At 42.4% G+C, this 22,616-nt stretch overlaps 1 protein-coding gene across 3 annotated transcripts in view; it reads left to right on the top strand.

Moving 5' to 3' along the window:
* Nucleotides 1-281: 281 nt before the first annotated feature.
* The window catches only part of NCALD (neurocalcin delta), a 409,311-nt gene continuing 386,976 nt past the window's right edge, over nt 282-22,616 (top strand). For 2 of the 3 annotated variants that reach the window (XM_033126602.1, XM_033126601.1), the window contains exon 1: nt 13,409-13,580. The gene's annotated coding sequence lies outside the window, so the exon portion shown is untranslated. Of the gene's footprint in view, nt 300-13,408; nt 13,581-22,616 lie in introns of those variants that run through there. The other variant, XM_033126600.1, reaches the window with a different exon arrangement.

The following is a 22,616-nucleotide window of genomic DNA, read 5'->3' as shown; positions in this document are numbered from 1 at the left end:
GGGCACAACGCACATAAGTCCGGCGGCTGCACCCGCTCAAGGTGGAGGCGTCTACTGCACCTGTAAACCCCGAGCCTCAGCTGACACCCCCTGCACCCGGGGAGAGGCTGCCTGCCAGGCCGCAGGGGGAGTGGGGGTGGGTGGCCGCGAGGAGGGAGGCAGAGGAGCGAGGCTGGGGAGGGGGGCGCGGCAGGCGGCGGAGCTGTCCAGGGGGAGGCGGGCGGGGGGAAGGCGCTGCCGCCGCCGCCGCCGCCGCCGCTTTGCCAGCAGAGACACAGACGCCGGGAGCAGCCAAGGCGGTGAGTCGCAGCGCCTGCTCTCGGCTTCTTCGGAGCCAGAGCAGAGTCGGAGTCGCAGCCGGGGCGAGTGTGCTGGGGGCGGTGGCATCGGGAGCGGCTGCTGGGGGGACTGGTGCGCTTGGGGCGCGGCTGATACACGGGTGGGCACTTGGAGCGCGCGGTCCTCGGGACCTGTCCCCACAGTCCTTCCCGGGTTCATTTTCCCCTGTCAATTCCCCAGTCCTTTCCCCAATGCCTCAGAGGTAAAACAAAACAAAACCAAAGACCTTGAGGATGGGTGGCAGAAAAGGAGAGAGCAACTTTGCAGAGGGACGCTCAGAGGCGAGCGGGGCGGGCAGGATGGGGGCGCGCTGTGTCGGAAGGGGGCGTTCGCGCGCCTGGTGGCCCGGGGATCTCCAGAGCATCCCTCCGGGGCGGGGGTTGGGGTCGAGTACACTTGCTGGTTCCCGGGCCTGAGGAGTCGGTTCTGAGGGGCTAGAGGAGGCGTGTGCGAGAGGTGGGGGCCCGGGAAGGGGGCTTTGGGAGCGACGGAAAGGCGCTAGTTGAATGCAGAGGAGGAAGTCGTCTGTATTTTGGACTCAGGACCCGAAAGATTTGCGTCTCTTGCTCTCGGGGACTCGGGAAGGGGAGTGCTAGGGAGATGTGTTTGAGTGTTTTTCAATGCATACCGATTTATTTTTAGCTCCAGAGAAGCAGGATGTGCAAAGTGGGTTGTATCAGCCCGGGAGGGGCAGGAGGTCTCCCTGTCCGCAGGAAATACACAAGTTTCTTGCTGCAGATGCTTGCTTTAACTTTCATGCCCGGAGAAAGAAAGCCATTTGATTCCGAAGCTCTCCCAGCCAGGGCCACTTTCTTCCGGCATGTCTGTCTGTGGCTGTAGACCAGGCCTGCCAAGTGTGTTAAACGCTGGCCTCAAATGATGGTATACGTTCTGTTCATAGAAAAAACTAGTGTGAAACACTGAAGTAGGTTTGCCAAGGTCTCGCTCGCTGAGAAGGAAACCACACAAGCTTGCTCAAAGTTTTCCCAGTTCGGTCTGATTTGAAAATAAGACTTAAACAACTGTTTTACCAAGAGCTGGGTTCTCTGTCCTGATTCCTCAGACCTAATTGGCAATGCTTGTGAGGTTTTTCACTCCAATGGGAAGATGTGGTTTAGGGTCAAATGCAGGATGCAAGGACGGACTGCAAAGGAGAAAGAGGTGGTGGTGTGATGGTGGGACTGTGGGTGTATAGGGAGACCACTGGGGGCTAAAGACAGACTTGGGGAGGGGCTTCCTTCAGAGGAGAAGGCTCAAGAAGCTGAAACCCAAATGTTCAGGTACCCAAGCCAGACCACTGGAAAGCATCCAGTCCTCTCTAGGAGTGTGCTAGGGCGATGGGCTGGGAGAGGTGAACTTTGCAGCCGGACTTCTGGATTTGAGTTCTGGCTGGGACATGAAGAGCTCCCAGACCTTGGGCTCATTACTTAACCTAACCTCTCTGTGTTTCCTGATCTGTGGCATAAAGTTGATAATAGTACCAAACCTCCCTCAGGTTTATTGTAAAGATAAAATGAGTTAATATAAAGAAAGGACTTCACACAGTGCCTTGTCATTAATAAGTGCTGCACAAATTGGAGCTCTTATTATTTTTGTTGTTGTCATTGATTTAGTTCATGATCTCATAACTTCTTGTCTGAATTGCTCCAACTGTCTTCACGCTGGGCTCCTTGCTCCGAATCAGGACACTCGTGCTCCAATGTGTTCTCCAAACTGCAACTAGAAAATAAAAATCTAAGCCAGTCATTCTGCTTAATTTCCTTAAGAGGTTTTCTGTGGCTTTCAGGATAGAGTTTGGACTCCAAGGAATTTCACGACCCCACCCTTGTTTCCTCCCCAGGCTCACTCATCTCCCAAGCCTCCCCATGTGTAGCCTCAGCTCAAGCCATTGAGTCTCAGCACCTGCCATCGTCCCACCCTTCCTTGTCTGGTCAACTCCTATGCATTCTTCCCTACTCAGCTGCAGCCACACTGACTTCCGGCAGACCTCTTGGTACCCGCTCCTGGAGCTGACTGAGCTGTCCTTACTTCATGTTGACACTTACCCTGCATATACCCCTCCCATCACTGTGCAGCACCATCCACATGTCAGTCTTCCCTATCTGCAAGTGGCTTGACAGATGGATTGGGAATGTCAGCAAATGTGTGTTGAATGAATAAATGAACATCAGTCAAGCAAAGTTCAGTCAGTTTCACTAAAGCCAGAAGCAAACATGGAGAATAATAGAGAGGATGACCAAACCAATCTTTATATATACTACTTTAATAAAAAAAAAAAAAAAAACTTTGGGCAATATTAAGGAATCAAAGGTTGGCCAAAAGGAATCTGGCATACTATCTTGGAACCATTTCAGAGGTATTTATTTAGTTATTTTTTAAGCGTAAGGGTTTAGACTAACAATGGGGAAATGCAGTGATCTGAACTCTTTCCTCACTTCCCTCATAAAAAGGTCAGACATCTCCGATTTGGTGGTGGAGGATGCAGGTCCAGCTCTCTGAGGTGAACTGATTCAGTGGATTTTCTTCTGGAAGCAGAGGTGAAGGTCACCACATGAGCATGGTAGCTCCTTGGTGGGTTGTAGCTCCCCCCAGAGTGTGGATTTCTGTTTGCCCTGGGATTGGTATGATGAGAACAGGAACTCTCCTCTCATCAAAGCTCCTTTTTTACTTTTCAGGGATTCAGTGTGTTCTGGGGTACACTTCTGACTGAGGTGGCATTTCCAAGAGCTCCATTACTGGGCTCCCAGGAGCCCTGTGCAGAAGGAGATAAGCTGGTGCCTGGTGCTCTGGGACAGCCTCTGAGTCTAGTTTCAAGGCTTCAGAGCAGGGGTTTGTACAGCCAAGAGAGCAAAAATGCTTTTTACAGTTTTATAGTGTTGTAAACAAAACAAATCCAAACACAAAGAAGAATACGTGATAGAGACCATGCCTAAAAGTCTTACTACTTAGTTCCCTATAGAAAAACTTTGCCAACTGCTGTTCTGGAGCTGAGACAATTGGTTTTTCCTTTGCATGTCATCTTTGATTGATCGGTAGTAACTGCCTGGAGAGCTGGGTTGAATAGGAATCCAAGGCGGGTTCCAGGCTCAGTAGAAAAGAGTGCTGTCGTCAATTAGTGATGTCTGTTAGGGTGTGGCACTAGAGAGTAGTGGCAGACAAGCTTGTTCTCATCATTGTTTTATTTCTATCACCTTGATAAAGTGTATCATTGAAGGACAATTAAGGCAGAAATCAGGGACAGAGCACATGAGTTAAAAGTGATCTCTAGAAGAAGCCAGGAATTTTCTACCACAGCAATAAACTATCACCACAGTTAACATTAGTAATTTACATTTATTGAGTGTGCTATGTATGTACATGAAGATCTCATTTAATCTTTGAAATAATTTTTTCAGGAGATATTTGTTTTAGTGAGGACTCAATTCTGTTGCAAGTGTCAAACTATTTTAAGTAAAAAGGAATGTTGTTTTGGCTTTCAGGTACAGCTTGATCCAGGGTTCAAACATCATTGCCAGAACGTATTTTCTCTTTCCACATCTCTTGGTTTGCTTTTTGGAGTTGGCACCATGTTTAGGCCCCATTTTATTATGGGATGGCTGTAAGAGCTCCAGACCTTAGGTAGTCTGGTCTTTAAATCCAGCCAGAAAGTGGGAACCTGTATGGAGCATTGCTCACAATGACTAGCTGTGGCTCATTGGCTCTGATTGGGTCCCATGCCTGTTCTTATGGCCCAGGTTCCACAAGTTCTTAGGGCTTGGGGTTGGTCACAGATTTGATCCCTGAGCCGTAGTCTAAGGAGTAGGCACATGGGTATTTCCCCAGCAGAACGTTGTTATACTGTCACAAGGAGACGGGCCAATGGATTTTGTCTGCAAAGCAATAGATGTCCACCATAGTACTGCTAGCATCTCACGTCATAGATGAGGGAAACAGGCTTGGGGGCACTCAGTGACTTGCCCACGGACCCATGACTAGTTCTGATTTGAAACCCACAATTTATGCACTTAGGAGAATTATTTGTGAACACAGCAATTTAAAGTGAGTTTAGTGTGAAGCGCTATTCTCTTATTTCTGAAAATTTAGCTAACTGCAAGAAATGTTAAGTACTGACTGGCTAGAGGATGTGAGGAAAAAAAGAAGATACAGACTTCCTTGGCTGGATTTTTACTAACTTATATAACCAATGTTTTTGAGCAGTTTCTATGTGCTCACCATTGTGTTAAGTTCTAGGGATACAGAATGAATAAGCTCTAGTTCCTTGTCTTTAAGAACTTATATTCCAATGTGAAAGTGCAAGACGTAATTAGGGGACAGATTGCATGGGGTGAAGGCTATGTGGGGAGCAGAGCCCCCTTGATGGGGACAGTGACCTTCCAGTTTGTTTATTGATAAATCCCCAGTACAGTGCTTTGTGTGATAGATAAGTAATAAATATTTCTTGAATACATTATTTTTTTTATTGAGGCTAAATATACATAACATAAAATTTTCCATTTTAATCATACCATTTAACTGTGCCATGAAGTACAGTAAGTACATTTGCATTATTGCGCAACTGTTACCATCATCCAACTCCAGAATTTTTTCATTTTTCCAAACTGAAACGCCATACCCATTAAATAAAAACTTTGCCCCTGCCCCACAGCCCTGGCAACCACCATTCATTCTATTTACTGTCGCTATGAATTTGCCTACTCTTGGTACATTACATAAGTGAAATCGTACAAGATTTGTCCTTTTGTGACTGGCTTATTCCACTTAGTATAATGTCTTCAAGGTTCACTCCTATTGCAGCATGTGTCAGCATTTCCTTCTTTTATAAAGTTGAATAATATTCCATTGTATGTATTTACCCCATTTTGTTTACCTCTTCTTCTGTGAACAGGCACGTAGATGGCTTTCACCTTTGTGAAAAATGCTGCTATTGGCTATTGTGCATAATGCTGCTGTGAACATGGATATACAAATATCTGTTCTAGTCACTGCTTTCAGTTCTTTTGGGTATATATCCAGAAGTGGAATTGTTGTGTCATATGGTAATGTTATGTTTAAGTTTTGAGGAGCCACCATACTGTGTTCTATAGCAGCTGCACCATTTTACATGCCCACCAGCCATAGGTAAGGCTTCGAATTTTTCGAATAATATTTAAAAATATTATTTTTAAATAATAGCCATCCTAGTGGGTGTGAAATGTTTAAGACATTCTTAAAAGTAGTTTGAGATTGAATTGTGAGGGATAGTGGTAGAATTTGAATTCCATCCAGAGAGGTGTGAGGAGTGATTGACTCTTTGTTGCATGTGGCAATGGCTTCATCAGAAAGATGCTGACATTAGAGAGAAAGGGGAGAGAAGAAGGCAGAACAGGAGTTAGGGGGCTATTTTAGTTATCCAGACGAAAGAGAACATATTAGTTTTCTCCACATCTGTACAACTGAGGATGTTATATTTATCACCACCACTAAATGGTATTGGACTTGGAGAGGAAAGGTAAATATGGCACTGAGCTATCTCATAGCCAAGAATACTTCAGACAAGTTGACTGCTGTTGTTAATAATAACAATAATGACTACAAATGCTTTTAAGCACTTTCTATGAACACGGGAGTATTCTAAATACGTTGAAGGGTTTTTCAGCCAGGGTCCCACAAAGAGGCAGATCACACGCTCGAAGCGTATAACTAAAGAAAGTTTAATGACTATTCATAAAGATTGGCAAGGTTAAGGGAGATCAGCAAGAGTGGTTCTAGCAATGCATGCCAGCCTCTACTACCCGGGCCTGAAAGGGTGACATGAGAGAGCAGTTTATGGAATTGCTCTTCAGTAGAGGAATACAGCTACTGCCCAAATTGTGCTTTGGCAGGGACACACCACGTGAATGAGACCCCAACCACTCTTCCTCCCCACTCTGATCTTTTGCTGGTGCCTTCCAATCAGCCAAGCCAACCAGAAGCCAGAGGGCAAGAAAGCTTGTGATGTAGGGACTGACTTGTACAAAGAAATCAGCCTCCCAGGGCACGGAGAGGAGTGGAGGAGAGAGGAGGCTGACTCTGTAGGGGCCACCACAGAGAATCCAGCATGAGGGAGCATTATGATTATTCTTATTGTACACGTAAGGGAACTGAAATATTAAGAGATTGTATGACCTACACAAGGTCAGTAGCTAGTAAGTTGTGGAGCTGGGATTTGAACCCAGGAACATTTTTTTCATATATTCAATTGGATCTGAAATATTGGATTTCCTCAAATCTATGTGTTTTGATTCTTTGGGAATAATCTGATTTGTACAAATTTAGCTTGGCTGTCAAAATGTGTAAATGACTGCTTAGAATTCCCCCCCCTGCCATTTTCCCCCCTACATAACAAGTAATCAATTACAGCTGATTGATTATATTTAGATAAGAAAATCTTTTCTCGTAATTGATGAGGCTGACAATACGTCCTTAAAACACACGTGAAAAAGATGTAGGTTTGTTTTGTTTTGCTTTAAGTTGAAAGCTCCAGAGGAGTTGCCAGTGTAACCTGGCTGCTTAAACGTTAATGAGACCTTGCACATGTTCAGGACAAGAGATGGTTTCCTCTGTGCTATCCTTGCTGGAGAATGTCTAGGGCAGTGTCTAGTGTGGGGGATGGGGCCCACCTCCCCGAGGCATGACTGAGGGGCTTTCTAGCCAGAAAAAGCTCTGTGGGAGCTGGATTATTATGGTCTCCAAATACGTGAAGCACTGCGTTGGGGAAAAGACCTATTCTGGGGCCAGAACTAGGCCGACTGTGAAAACATATTGGGCTGCTTTGGAAGGCCTCATATTTTCCATTCCAGGAGGTGGTGAAGCTGAGGCCATGGGTGAGAAATGTAGCTGAGGGCTTGTATTCGTTTCCTGTGGCCGTTGTAACAAATTACCACAAACTGGCTGGCTTAAAACAACAGAATTTTTTTTCTCACCAATTGGGAGGGCAGCAAGGAGGGTATCAGCAGGGCCAAGCTTCTTCCCCCAGAGGCTCTGGGGGAGAATTCTTTGCTTGCCTCTTCCAGCTTCTGGTGACTGTTGGCATTTCTGGGCTTGAGGCTACGTCAGTCCCACCTCTGCCTTCACGGTCACAGGCCCTCCTCCTCGGCTCTGTGTATCTCTTATAAGTACGCTAGTTGTTGTGTTTAGGACCCACCTAGATAACCCAGGTTGTTCATATTTCAAGATCCTTAATTACATCTGCAAAGACCCTTTTTCCAAATAAGGTCACATGCATCTGTTCCAGGGTTTAGAAGGTAAACATTTCTTTTTAGGGGCTGCCATTCACCCCAGTGGAGGGCTCATGGGTGTACACCACAGGCCCTGAGCCTCTGATTCTGTCACAACCCCCCTAGACTTGATTTACCACCTGTATTCTAGGTTCCTTGACACAGTAGAGGTTTTGGAAATGCTTTTGATTTGATCTGTTGAAATATTATTTTAACTGTGAAGAACAAAGCAAACAAAACATTGAAAGTCTACCATCCCTTACTTCTGAAATGGAGGAGTGAGTGAAAGAGGCTGTCAAAAACCAGTGTGATCCCTGCCTCGGCTGGAAGCTTTCTGTGCTTTGCTTTGCCCAAAGGTGTAGGAGGAAATGAATGAGAGAAAGGGCAGCCACTGGCCCTGCTCTGGCTTCTCACCTGGGGCTCTCCAGCCGCTATTAAGACTATAATGACTCAGAGGAAGGCTAGATGTTAAGAGTTTTTTTCAGGAAGGGAAGCAGAAGCAGTGTAGGCTCAAGTTTCTAGGCTTTCGGAAAACATTGGCTTAGAAATATGGTTCATAAGTGTCGCTAGCCCATTAACGAGACTTTATGCATGTGTTTTCAATACTGAGTCCCAGTCTGTGGCCTGTGTACACCGGGCACATGAGGCAAGGTCAGGTGTGGCGTTGGCAATTACCTGGCTAATTTGAAGGCTATAGCCCATCAAATGGGTACATCAAGAAAGCCTACCCCTGGGCATAAATTATTTTGTTAGGTTATCTGCATTGATCACATTAAGTGAGTAACCGGCCAAAATCCATTCCCTTTGTGCTATGGAGAGGCAGTTGTAATTAAGGTGTATTTTTTTCTATGGAGCAGCCAATTTTGGTTTCTCAGCCACTTCAAAGGAGAAAGAAGAAAAAAAGGTAAAATGTCCCTGCACTTTAAGTTACTTATTCTGCTGTATCATTGTCACGCTGGTTAATATTAACTCTGTGTCTGCTGGCTTTGAATAATATACCTGGAATGCTGTGATACTTACAGAATTTAGCCTCACCTGCTGAAGAAAATGGTTCGCGTTGCGCAAGACCGGCTCCATACTTTGTGAGGCCCAGTGCAAAATGAAAATGTGGTGCCTTTGTTAAAAAATTATTAAGAATTTTTAGATAGTGTCAGCAGAGCATTAGACCAAGTGTGGTGCTCTTCTGAGCACGGGGCCTTGTGTGACTGCACAGGTCACTTGCCCATGAACTGGTCCTGGCCTTGCATATATGCTGAGGATGGCATCTTCTTGGTTACCTAGCACCTCCTAGACCCCCAAGGAGTGACCAGGACAGTTGACTCGGCCTCAGTTGGAGCATACTCTTCAGTAGGGGCAAGGACACAGCACGCAGGCTGGACATCTCTTGTGGGCTCCTCCACATCTTCTCTGTTCCCTCATCTACCTGACCCTGTGCCCAGAGCTCTACCCTGGGTGTCAATGGCCATCTTTGTCTTCTGATTTCTGGTGTAATGCAGCCACAGGTGGGCCCAGTCCACTGTTGGGAGAGTAGGAGGAAAGTGCAGTAGGATATTCGTTTCCCCATCACCTCCTGCTGCCTTGCATGTAACAGGTTTGCTTCGTCTATGCGGCAGATGAAGCAGACCTGTCACATGCAAGGCAGCAGGAGGCGGTGGGGAAATTACCAAAGGCCACAGCTCCTGCCAGGCGTCCTCTCTATGCAGCCACCCTCTTTAGGCTCCTTTAGTCACGCCCTCCCCTGCTGCACTCAGGCCTAGGGATGGCAATGCCTTTCTGATGCCTCAGTCCTGCGTGATCCTTCATTGCTTTCCTAAACCTTATTGCTCTCCTCTCAGTAGCCTCTTCAATAGGACGCCTCAGTAGGATTAGAGAGCGCCTTCTGTTTCCTGCCTGTGCCCTAACTGGTTCAGCAACCCTTTGCCAGGGTTGAGCACACCTTGCATTGCTACAGAGCAGCAAGAGAAGCTGATGGCTCTGAAGACGCGTGACTGCTGCACCAAACTCCTGGTAAGGCTGGGCAACGAGGAAGCATTCTGTCCTCAGAGCAGTGGAGACCACGAATTCTTTGGCATGACTTTGGGAGGGTCACCTCACTGTAAAATGAGGATAAGTAGAGTTCTCGCTGATAGGGTTGTTCTGAGCGTGTAGTGCGATCACGTGGGCAGCATGCTTAGCAGGGCCTGCTGTGCAGTAAGTTCTCAAGGAGCACAGTTGCTTTCACCATGAGTTCTAAAGAGTGTTTCACTTGAGGGGATGCACGGTGTACTTTGTCTCTGACCTGAACTCAGGCTCTCAGCCTAGGCTACACTGATGATAAGCATTTTTTCACTGTTATTTTGGGTGTTACTTATATCTTCTCAACTAGATTGTAGTGTTCTGAAGAGCAGGGATTCTATCTTATAATTACTTTTGGTACTAATCTAAATTCCCAGCCTAGTAACTAACACATTGTTAAGTGGTCAAGAAATATGTCTTGCCTAGATATTAGGTAACCATATTATTTATTGTTCACACCAGAACACTTTTGAGAGTAAAAGGGGAATATATATATATATATATATATATATATATATATGTATATATAAAATAATTACACCGAAACAAGAGGCCAAACAGGGGCTTTCCTAGGTGAACAGGGACATATGGTCACCCTATTTAAGTGAGACTTAAGACAGTTTTCCAAATACATTTGAAAATTTGCCAGCCCACCCTCTTTTGTATCAGTCTGCTCTTGGTTTATGAGATAAAAACAGGAGATTTAAAGAACATAGAAAAAATATGTTTAACACTGCTAGTATATTGTTGGCCCAAATTTCAGGCAATGGGTCAGGGCTTCTTATACAGATAGAGACCTCCTTTTATACCTTATTAGCCTGCTTTACTCTGGGTACCTATTTACAAAACTTTCTTCTGTACCTACCGTTTTTTTCCTTATATAGTCTCCTAATTATTATTCTTTTTGCAATAGTGATCATTTATATTTAAAAAATGGCAAAAAAACAGATGTATTTTTCTGAACATCTCTGTATTTCTGGTTTCCTAGGTGACGTTTCTGGGAGAATGGTGCTAATATGCTATTATTAAAGCAAAGATAAGGCAGAAACTATTTTTAGGCCTTTCTATACCTTTCTTGGTTCTCCACCAGACCATTTAATTGGTTTATTTTTTTTCTGCTTCTATTGTTGAAAGGCCATGTATGACTTCCTTCCTCTAGTTCTAATTTGGGGACTGGTTAACATTTTGAAACTTGACGTAGTAATTCAGTCCCTACTTCATTCAGAATTACTACATCTGTATTGATAGTCTATTTGTTTGGTTAGTTGATAACAGTTGTTTTTCTTACAAGTTGTCCAAGCCAAGCTTATTCAAAGGTTATTTTCGGTATAAGAAAAAAAAAGAATGCTATTTATTAGCTATCTAACTCCCTGGAGCTTGTATTTTCAGGTGATAACTGGGCAATAAATTATACCTACTTCATGGAGTTGTTGTGAACGTTGAGAAGGTTAAGTGGGCAAACACATTTAAACATGAGATGCAACATCTTCCATATAGAAGTCATGCTGCTGCTGTGGCTGTTCTTAACATCCAAGGTACTAGTGCACCACCTTTCAGAAAATAATTTCATACAAGATGTGCAAATACTTGAATTTACTAAAGAGATAAATTAGGGGGAGCATTGTTTTCTTTATTATTATTTTTAAAAATTTTATAAACATTTCAGAGAATTTCTTTCAACAGTGAATTCCCTTTGGTGTATTTGCAGTATTAGAATATTGAAACCAAAAATCTCTAATTGACCCCCATACTTTTAGGGACATAATTGTAGTGTTGTCACCCATAATTCAAAGGCGGTCAGTGTTAATAGTTAGGATATTATCTTTCATTATTTTTATGAAGATTTTTGTAAAGATTTGTGTAAAGATATATATGATACATATCTCTGTAGTGTAATAAAGGATTTTAGCATTTTTCTGACCATTGTATGCACTTGAAGGGGAAATATTTAGCCTAATTCAGTGTTATGGATAGGGCCTGAAATACTGCAGATGAGAATCAGAGATGATTAATTCGGACTATCTGACAAGTTTGCGAGGAGAGATGGACTTTGTTGTTATTTAACATTGTTTGATGTTGGGGTGTTGTGCTGGCTGACATTCCTTCAGTTCTCATTCTTTTGCATTGTTGTTCTATTTTGATAACTAGATTTATCATTTATCATTTTTATTTATCATTTGATAAATGAGGCAGATTGCTGCATCATTGCCCTGGAGTTTGTCTTGCTGCTCTTTAAGACAGAGGAAGGGGGAGGAAGCAGACACACACACACGCACACACACACACACACACGTGTATACACACGTCTCTTTAGACATGTGATCTAAAATTTCTGATAGTTCATTTAAAGTAAGAGCGCTTTGATGGGATTTTGCTCTGTGACTTGTTGGAAGGAGAGGATTGGGATGTGGGAAGTCAGTGATGTTGAGTTCCCACCCACTCACTCTTTGGAAGAAAAGACGGCCAGTTCACGGGAGACTGAAGACAGGCAGTGAGAAACAGAAGTCAGCTCTGGCCTCTGAAGTTTCCCGGGAAAGCAACAGGAAGACTGTGTCTTCTATTTTTCTAATCCAGTCATTTAAAGAATATATTCTCAGATCTTGGGTGCTATTCCCTCCATATTCTCATCCCCACACCATTATAAAAGGAAGGCATTATCATGAAATAAAATCTGCACAACATAGAAAATTAGAAAGAATAAAATATCACCCATTATTCAAATATTCAAAGGCAACCAGAGTCAATATTTGGAGCATTTCTTTTTTTATTATTTTTGTAGAGATTTTTTTTCTTACTTACACTGTCATATTTATATATATATATATTTTAAATTATTTTTTTATTCAACCATATGCCTCAAGCTGGGATATTGTGATATAATAAGAAATACATATTTGGTCTTTGTCCCCAGTTGCTGGCACAGAGCTCCTAAAATCCTTGGAATTTCTGAGTGATAAAGATAAGAGGAATATCTTTTGTTATTCATAATAAGCCCCTTTCAGCTATATCTGAATTTACCCTAATGAGGTGACACTTGGAAGATGGATGTTGGTTGCCAGATGAACCAACCATGTAATTAGAGGGTTGGAATTTTTAGGTATACCACCCACCCCGTGCCCGACCTCCAGGGACGGGAGAGGGGCTAGAGATTGAATTCATTCACCGATGGCCAGTGATTTGATCAATCATACCTACAAAATGAAAGCTCCATAAAAATTCTAAATATTGGGTTTGGAGAGCTTCCTGATTGCTGAACACATTAAGGTGCTGGGAGGGTGATGTGCGTGCTCAGAATGCCCCTTCCCCCATAGCTTGCCCTACTCAGCTCTTCCATTGGGCTGTTCCTGAGTTGTACCTTTTTATCCTACAATAGTTCCCCCTTATCCACTGTTTTGTTTTCCGCAGTTTCAGTTACCTGTGGTCAATTGCAGTCCAAAAATATTAAATGGAAAATTACAGAAATAAACAATTCCTGTATTTCCAATTGCACGCTGTTCAGAGGAGCATGATGAAATCTTGTGAGTCCCGCTACATCTCAACATGAATCATCCCTTTGTCCAGTGTCTTTACGCTGTAGACGCTCCCTGCCCATCACTTAGTAGCCGTCTCAGTTATCAGATGACTGCAGCGTTATCACAGGGCTTGTGTTCAAGTAACTCTTATTTTACTTACATTATAACGGCCCCAAACCACAGGAGAAGTCATATTGGCAATTTGGACATGTCAAAGAAAAGGCAAAAGTGCTTTCTTTAAGTGAAAAAGCGAAAGTTCTCTAATAAGGAAAGAAAAAAAAATCATAGCCTGAGGTTGCTAAGATCTACAGTAAGAACACAATCTTCTGTGAAATTGTGAAGAAGGAAAAAGAAATTCATGCTAGTTTTGTTGTCTCACCTCAAACTGCAAACACATCTACTCACGTGGGCATTTTATCATCTCGTCACCATAAGAAGGGTGAGTACAGCACGAGATTTTTTGAGAGAGAAAAAGAGACCATATGCACATAACTTTTATTATAGAATATTATAATTGTTCTATTTTATTATTAGCTAGTGTGTTAATCTCTTACTGTGCCTAATGTATAAATTAAACTTTATCGTAGGTATATATGTATAGGAAAAAACATAGTACATAGGGTTCGGTACTATCTGAGGTTTCAGGCATCCACTGGGGGTTTTGGAATGTATCCCCTATAGGTAAGGGGGACTACAGCAAACTGGTAATCTAGTAAGTAAGCTGTTTTCCTGAGTTCTGTGTGCTGTACTAGCAAATTATTGAACCTGAGATGGGGTCATTGGAACCCCTGACTTATAGCTGATTTGTCAGAAGTGCCAGTGACAACGAGGGACCTGCAGCTGCTGTCTGAGGTGCAGGACACTTAACCTGCGGGATTTGCACTAACTCTGGGTAATTAGTGGTCAAAATTGAGTTATAGGGTGCCCAGTTGGTGTCCAGAGACTTGGAAAATTAGTTGATGTGGAAAAAACGCTTACATAGTAGTGTCAAAAGTGAAGTATTCAGAGTAAAATTAATGAAACTTTTACAAGACTTTTACATTTTATTATGTATTCTTTGTAGACAGTGGTTATTGGGCACATAATATTCCATTGAATGAATATACCTCCAGTTACTTAGCCATTCCATGTCGGTCATTTGGTCAAAATTTTAATTGTTTGCTATTCTCATTTTTGTACAATAACTTTTACTCTGTGTAAGATTATATCCTAGGATATCTTTCCGATAGATTTAATAGGTTGACATTTTGAACACTTAAAAAATCTTGACTCATTTTACCGTTTGCTTTCCAAATGGATTAAAGCAATTCATGTGTGACTGTGTTGGTCTCATCTTCTTTTCCCTTGCCTTGGATATCATTACTGCAATATTTTTCTTAATTTGGTAATTGCAAATACTTTATTTTCATTTATATTTCTTTGATCACTATGAGGCTGAACATTTCTTTTTCATAGTGTATACTAGTTGCATTTCTACTTTTTCTAATTTTCTGTTACATGTTCTTTGCCCTTAGATATTTTTCTCATCAGTTAAAATTAAGATTTTCATTTTATTTTTCAAATTTCAATTCAGGATAAAGATACGCAAAAGAAAACCTTTCATGGCCCATTTCTACTCCCATGCCTCCCAGGTAGCCAGTGTCTCTCCACCTTTTTCCTTGTTGGTGCACAAATATATGCCTTTTTAAAGATACAAAGGGGACTCATTTATTATTACCAACTTTGTTTTCATGGGCATAAAATCTTTAATAACATATAATAAAATATCTTCGGTCACATTTGTTGCAACTATTTCCCATGTATCGTTTGCCCATTGACGTAGTTTTAGATTGTTAAGTGAGCAAATGTTCCCACTATAATTTCTTCCACTGATAGGACAGCTTTACTCCTATCTTTCACAGGTTTTGATAAATACTCAGCTCTGTTTTCTACTGGCTTTAAAAAATTCTTAACAAAAAAAAAATATTATTATTTAATCTAACTATAATTTATTTTGGTGTGGAGTGAGGAGGATCTAAACTGATTATTTTTCTTCTTTAACTTACTAACCTGTTGCCCCATCAGCTTTTACTGAATGACGCTTTTTAAAAAGTTTCCATAAGGCAAGTGACTTCTCTTATTTGTGCGTTTTCTCCAACTATAAACTAGTCAGAAAGGTTTTTTTCTAAGAAAGAAAGATTTCCTACTTACTTGGAATTAGTTGTTACACCAAGAAAACCTTGTTCCCCGGGACCCAGATTTTTGCCCTGTAACTTGAACGTCACAATGCTGCTCTTGGGTGTAGCCTGAGTAGTGCAGGGTCTGAGAAGGAGGAGTGCTTTTGCCAACAATTTCTCATGCCAAGAGGTGGACAGAGCAAAAAGTGTAATCTCATTTTACAGGTGAAGAAGCTAAGGACCCCATGACTCACTCAGGGTTATTCCTACTTTCCAATCTGATTCATTATTTTATATTATTTTACCTGTTGTTCTGGTCATCCTTTTTTTTTTAAGCAAAGTTTTAAAATTAAATTTATTGGGGTGACAATGGTTAGTAAAATCACATGGGTTTCAAGTGTATAATTCTATAATACATCATCTATATATCACATTGCGTGCTCACCACCCAGAATCAGTTCACCTTCCATCACCATATATTTGACCCACTTTACCCTCTTCTACCACTCCCCTTACCCCCACTCTCTGGAAACCACTAAACTGTGTCGATGAGTTTTTGTTTATTTCTTTGTCTTGTTCCTTTGTTGCTTTCAGTTTTATATCCCACATATGAGTGAAATCATATGGTTCTCAACTTTTTCTGTGTGACTTATTTCGCTGAGTATAATAATCTCAAGGTCCATCCATGTTGTTGCAAATGACACTATTTCATCTTTTCATATGGTAGAATAGTATTCCATTGTGTATATATACTATATACTACAGGACACTTTGGTTGTTCCCATTTCCTGGCCACCCTGAATAATGCTGCAGTGAACATCAAAGTACATATATCTTTACGGATAAATGTTTTCAGATTTTTTGGGTAGATACCCAGAAGAGGGATTGCTGGGTCATATGGTAATTCTCTTCTGGTTATCCTTTTGATTCCTTTTTATAGTGATAAATTTATTTTTGAAACTTCAAGTCTGGTTGGCCAGTTTAATCACCATGTGGGGAATCTCAGGATGGTCATAATGATAGTTTTGCCTAGAAATGAGAGCTCTTTTGGGACTGTTATTATTTATTCAACAAATATCAACACACATTTATTGTCTGTCAGCTCTGTCTGAGGCACTGTGCCACATGTCGTGAGAAATATAAGGAGAATAAAACACTTTTCCTCTCCTCAATGGATGTACACATATTCCTTTATCATTGTTTTAATTGCTTTTATTAAATTGAGTCCTTTACTAAAGGATACCAATATTTTGTGTTGCACTCACTCCACTGTCTTGAAACCGCAAGGACGGGAATATTTTCTGTTGAGCAAGTCCCATGAGTAGAGTGCATTGGATTGGATTGCTTTATCCTATTCAAAGCACTACTATGAGGTACTTAAAACACCTGAGGACTTGACTGATGTATATTTTATAAGCTAAGATGAGCCTGGGGACCTGCAGTATCAGTTTCCTATTTCTAAATACCCCAGCTTCTCTTCCTTGGACCATTTAGGTTACTCAATTGGTCAACCAGGATCTAAAAATAAACTTTAAAACTTTGAGAGTTTTTTTTTTTTCTTGGCTGATTGATGTGTGTTTTTGTGTATCCCGAACTGTGCTGCGTAACTATTTACTTTTGCATTATGTATAGCTCTTAGCAACCAACAGTGGAAATGAAAGCTAAGAGCACATACAGTCCCTGGCTGAGCTGGGGGAACCGTTCGGCCAGCTGAAGCCTCAGAGAATTCTCCTTCCCTCCCCCGTCCTGCACTCTGTGGCACTGTGGGCCTCAAGTTCCTGCTTTTTGCCTTCTCTGCTGGTGGACAAGTGGGGACCAGAAGGAGGGACAGGAAGGACCCCTTTTGTCCCTACCCTTACCCTTTTCTCGTTCCCTTTGCTGGTCATTGTGGGTGGGGTGAGGGGAAGGAGGGCAGGCCTTGGCCACCACTGATGTCTTGGCACCACCAGTGACAATCCTGTAGGGTCAGAAGCACTGAGATGCTCTGTCTTATTTGGAACTCTGAATCATTTCCATAGAGGAAGGTCACGAGTTGTATCTGTCTTGTGCAGGATCCTCAGGACAAAACTATGTGATTCCTCAGGAACTCTGGAGGTAGAATGGCTCTTTTAGGGTGATGTAAGTCAGGGCTTAGAACACTGTTGTTCAGAGAATACATTCTAGTTTCTGAACATCCCAGGTTAGGAAGAAACTTAGAATGTGATCAGCTTATAAGTTGAGGGACTGACTGTAAAGTCAAAAAGTGGCTGAATCCACTCATGGGAATGTCCTCTTGCTGGAAACACTAGAGTATGCCACACGCGTCCAGCCCTTCTCATCCCCAGCCCTCTGCTGCAGCTGTAAGAAAGTGTTAGTTCCCAGATTTTGAGAGTAGCAATTGTACGAAAAAACTAACATCCTAATTCTACCAAAAGAAGGAAGGGAGAAAGACCCTGGGAATGTAGATTTAATTCCTTGATTATTGCCTTTTAGCAAAGAATGCAAAACCAAATACATCAAGGCCTTTGTGAAAAAGGCCCTTACTTCTTTCGTGAAGAAATCAAACCTCTGTTCCTTTCTCAGGAGTCCTGTATGCCTCCTTCTTAATACATTTTGGGGGACACATTTAAAGAATATTTCAGTGAATATATTTTGCTGTGGAAATGGAGAATTTCTTTTCTAAATAAAGAGGATCTTCAAATGACGACTTATTCATCTTTGTTTAGCACAATCAGTTTTGTTCTTTTTTTTTTTTAAGGATGGAAAGCATAGATCAGAAGTTCAGAATAACTAAATAATACTTACGTGGAAATGGACAAACTCTGTACAGTTGCATGTGTAATTTTCACAGAAGGGACAAAACAGTTAAAGAGTAAAACCCTCCAGCTTCTAGGTGAACTTTTTTTCCAACCTCGGAAGAGGTGGGCCTGCTGGAAACAGGAAGTGCTGTAATCACAGGCCTGCGGTTTGAGTAATGAGAGAAGGCTTCTGGATTTGGCTGAGCTGTTTCCTTCATGCTGAAAGCCAGGACAGTCTGTAGATACTCTCTGCTTCCACAGCAGCTGCATCTTTTGCAGGGCAGGCACATGCACTGCCCTCCAAGGACAAGGAGCTGCAGAAATAGCCAAGCCTGCAGAATGCCATCGAAGGGGTGCTAAGCTTCCAGCAGCTGATGACACAGAGAGGAGAAGTCTTGGAAGTTGGCATATCAGCCCCAGTACATGGAATTAACTAGTCCTGAGGGGTCAGTGAGGAACCCAAGAGAAATAGGGCACAATACAGAAGGAGGACGGGAGCAGTGTGTTCACTTTCATGTGCCACCAGATCAGCACTTTCATGTACCATTCATGGCTCAGGTTTTCCCTTGTTATAGAGGATTTTACACTTTTGTGATATCCATACGTTGACAGTTTTGTTTTTATTGTGCAAAAATATTCAAGTTAATAATTTAACAAATGGTTGCTTTAGTTGTGGTCCTTTCAGTGGTTAAGTACTAGGACATCACTCAAAGTAATTCAAGTACAAGAGCTCATTGTGACAACGACTAATACTGTCATTACATTGTTCTGAGTATATTATCTCAGGGACTCTGCTCCCCTCCCCGGAGAGAGTTATTATCCCCATTCTGAGGAGAAGCAGACTTACAGAATGTGTTCTATGGCATGTGGGCGGTCAGCAGGAGTGAGGACTCACACCCAAGCAGTCATTCGGGAGCCAGGTGACCTGGCTTGGCTACGCCCCTTGAAAAGATTCTGTGCCTGTGAAACAAAGAACAGCTGGGTTTTGTGGGGGCCAAAACCAAGGATTGGATAATTGGGAATGGCGTCATTATATCTCTCAGAGGTCATGTGGTCCTGCTCAATTGGCCTCTCTTTTTTTTTCTCTCTTATCTTCTTCTGTTGCTTCATTTTACATATGGGTGGGCCCTGAATGGCCAACCCATACAGCTGCAGCCTGAGACCTCAGTATCTCTTGATTCATAATCATAAGTACGAGTTTCCTCTTAATCCAGCTCATTGAGCCAGGCCACACAGCCACTGGAGCCTGTCCAGGAAAATAATTAGCTGCCTTTGGGTTGGGTGTTCATCCCAAGTCCATTGGTGGCTGCCTTATGCACAGACTTCTCCAGCACCATTTCCCCAAGCAGGGGATTGTGGGTAAGGCAGCACACACTGGCATGGGAAGTTGGTCATAGCAGGAATTTAACATCTCTGGTGCAAGCTCATTTTATACTTTTAAAGTTACATATCTTAACAATTTTACTATCTGTATAACATCTCCAAAGAATCTATATCTGTTAAGACTCTTCATGTTGCAAGTGATAGAAATTCAAAGAGACTTAGAAAAAATAAAATTAATTGGTTCCTGTAACTGTAAAGGCAAAGGCTTGGCTGGATCCAGGTCTCAAACAATATCATCGGAAATCTATCTCTTGCCCTCTCTTGGCTCTGCATTCTTCTGGGTTGGTTTCATCCTCAGGCAGACTCTCCATGATATTAAGACACCGCTGGAAGCTCCAGGCTTATCTGTTAGGTGAGCTAATTCAGTGAAGAGCTTCTCTTTCCCTATAGTTCCATCAAAATTCCCGGACTTGATTCTCATTACCCTGAGTTGGTTACAATCTCTCAAGCAAACATGGCAGCCAGAATGATTGGTCAGACCTGGGTCACTGCCATCTCCTAACTAGGGGTTAAACCACTCCCTCATTAAAGCACATGGACTGGGAACGGAGGAGTATGATCTCCAGTGACAATTGAGATGTTAGTACCAGAAGAAATAGGAATTGATGCTGTTCAGGCAAAAATAATCCATGTTCGCTTTGGAACACTTTCAGAATAGGTGTGTTATAAATAACTAAACATCTATAATCAAAGATTGGGGGCTCAGGATAAGCAGCCTGGGTCACTGACTTTACCTTATTTGTATGTGACAAATTCAAAGATCTAGGAAATCCACAAAGTATTTGGAAAGGCCTAGATCGCCTATGTTTTTTAGGCCACTAATCCTGAAAGATGATGCTATTAAACCAAACAAAATTGTTATTAAGACTTGTATCTTTTTTTAGAAAGCCAGTTGAAGGGGTTTTGTCTTGAATTTTTGGTTAAGTAGGAGGATAAGACTTGAAGGGCTCTTTTTATGTGCCCTCTACTTAAACTCTAAGCTGTTCTGGCATTGACATGACTTTGGTAAATTATGTAAAGGCTTTGTGTAAACTTTTAGCAGTACCTAGGATTAAAGACCCAGTTTATCTGGGTAATGATCAAATTATCTTGTTTACATATCAATGAGTTTAATACCCACAGGGAAATAATTTTTTGGTTATTAGCTATCTCATAAGTCAGGAACTTCAAGGCCAGGGGAGGTTAAACTAGCTAGTCCTCATGCTCACAGATATGGGTTGAATTCATGCAACCTCAAGTCGTAATTGTGTGTGTGTGTGTCTGTGTGTGTGTGTGTGTGTGTGTAGATATAACTTTGTGCTGATAGAATGTCATATCTCTTTGCTTACTCTACCTACTGAAATGATCCCAGCTACCCTTTGGAACAAATACTTAGCTTCTTGTCAAAGTTTTGCAGACAGTTACCTTAATTTCTTTCACTTATTTAAAATTTTTGTATTTATAGAATTTAAAAAGTCCCCTAATATGCTCAAATGTGTTTCTTCTCTCTTGACTTTCACTTAATGGTGCAACTGTTACCTGGTTTCATGGTGGTTTAAGATTCTCAATTGCAAACAACAGTGCCTACTCTAGCTAGTTTACACACAAAGGGAGTTCTTAAAAGGCTCTTAAGGAGCTTGCAGAATTTCTGGGAGGACCAGTCAGACTTGGAGGCCATGCAGCCAGGAACACTACGTAAATTACTCTACTGGTGGCTCTGGCAGAGACTCTGGTGTGGCCACCGCAGAACACTGCTGCTCATAGCAGTGAGTGAGTCCTTTCTGGTGAAATCCCATCACATAAATTCATATGTTGTTGCCTCCGCAAACTGGGTGTCTCTCAGTCGTGCTGCACCAATTCCCACCACAGTGAATTCCACATGGTGGTACCTCCTTCTTTACTCCACTATCTTCTGAAAAGACGTTTTTCATGGATGCTGCTGATTGGTGGAGCCCAGGTCACATGCCTGCTCCCTGGGTGCAAGGTATGCTGGGAAGACAAATTCCTGACTTCATGTTGGAGAGGTGTGGGCTCATAAGGTAGGAAGTTTCTCAAACATGGGAGGAGTATTAAAAAAAAATGCTATTTGACCACAAAATAGGACAAATCACTATACATGCCCAAGAAAGGGGACTTGTCTTACCTCTGGATACCTTGTTGTTCTAAAACAGTGGCTACCATTCTTAGCAGTAAGGCTGTTCCCTAACTGAGAGTGATGTGAAAACAGGAAGGACCCCTGGCCTGATGCCATACAGGACATTCATTACTTTTTATTAAACAACTACCAGTTACCTCCCATCACGAACCTGCCCTTGGTTGCCTCTCAGTATCAGCGTCATCATTTCCCTGCATGAAGGCAAAGTGCTGAGCTAAAAAGCAAAGACGAGGCATCTGATGCTCAGAGAGGGTAACCTACCTGCCTAAAGTCACACAGCTTGTCAGTGATTAAAGCCCAAGTCTGTCTCTAGAGCCCACTCCTCCAACAACTCTGCAGTGTTGCCTTTGCAGCCATGCCTGCCTCTGACGTGAGGATTTGCCTCATCGGTATTGTGTGATAGGGAGCCAGCTGGACCTCTGCTGGACCCCAACACTGTCCCTCTGCCAGCTTCAAGTATGAATTGTGCAGTGTAGGTGAAGGAGATACGATTTACCTTGTGTCTACCTTCTGCTATGGATAAGCCCCTGATATAACCAAGAAATGAATATTATTAGTTACAAATGGAAGCTTTAAAGACATTCACTGGAATTGCCAAAAACATGGTTTGCTTTATTGTATAAATCATTATTAGATAGTGCCATGGACTGAATTGTGTGCCCCCAAATTCATATATTGAAGTCCTAAGCCCCAGTGTGACTATTCGGAGATAAGTCTTTTAGGGAGGTAACTAAGGTTAAATGAGGTCATAAATTAAGGTTGGCTCCCTAATCTGATAGGACTGGTGTCCTTATAAGAAAAGGAAGAGACACCAGAGACCTTTCTTTCTTCGTGTGTGCACAGAGAACAGGCTACGTGAGGACACAGCACGAAGGTGACTGTCTGTCAGCCAGAAAGGGTGCCTCTCCAGAAACCTACTCTGATGGCATCTTGATCTTGGACTTCCAGCCTCCAGAACTGTGAGAAAATAACACAGTGTCTGTTTTAAGTCACCTACCCTGTGGTATCGTTTTGGCAGCCTGAGC

Source organism: Rhinolophus ferrumequinum, chromosome 14 (genome assembly GCF_004115265.2).
Source record: "Rhinolophus ferrumequinum isolate MPI-CBG mRhiFer1 chromosome 14, mRhiFer1_v1.p, whole genome shotgun sequence".
In the NCBI taxonomy this organism is placed as follows: domain Eukaryota; kingdom Metazoa; phylum Chordata; class Mammalia; order Chiroptera; family Rhinolophidae; genus Rhinolophus; species Rhinolophus ferrumequinum.
The sequence above is the reverse complement of the archived record's forward strand: the minus strand, read 5'-3'. Positions and strand labels throughout refer to the sequence as shown.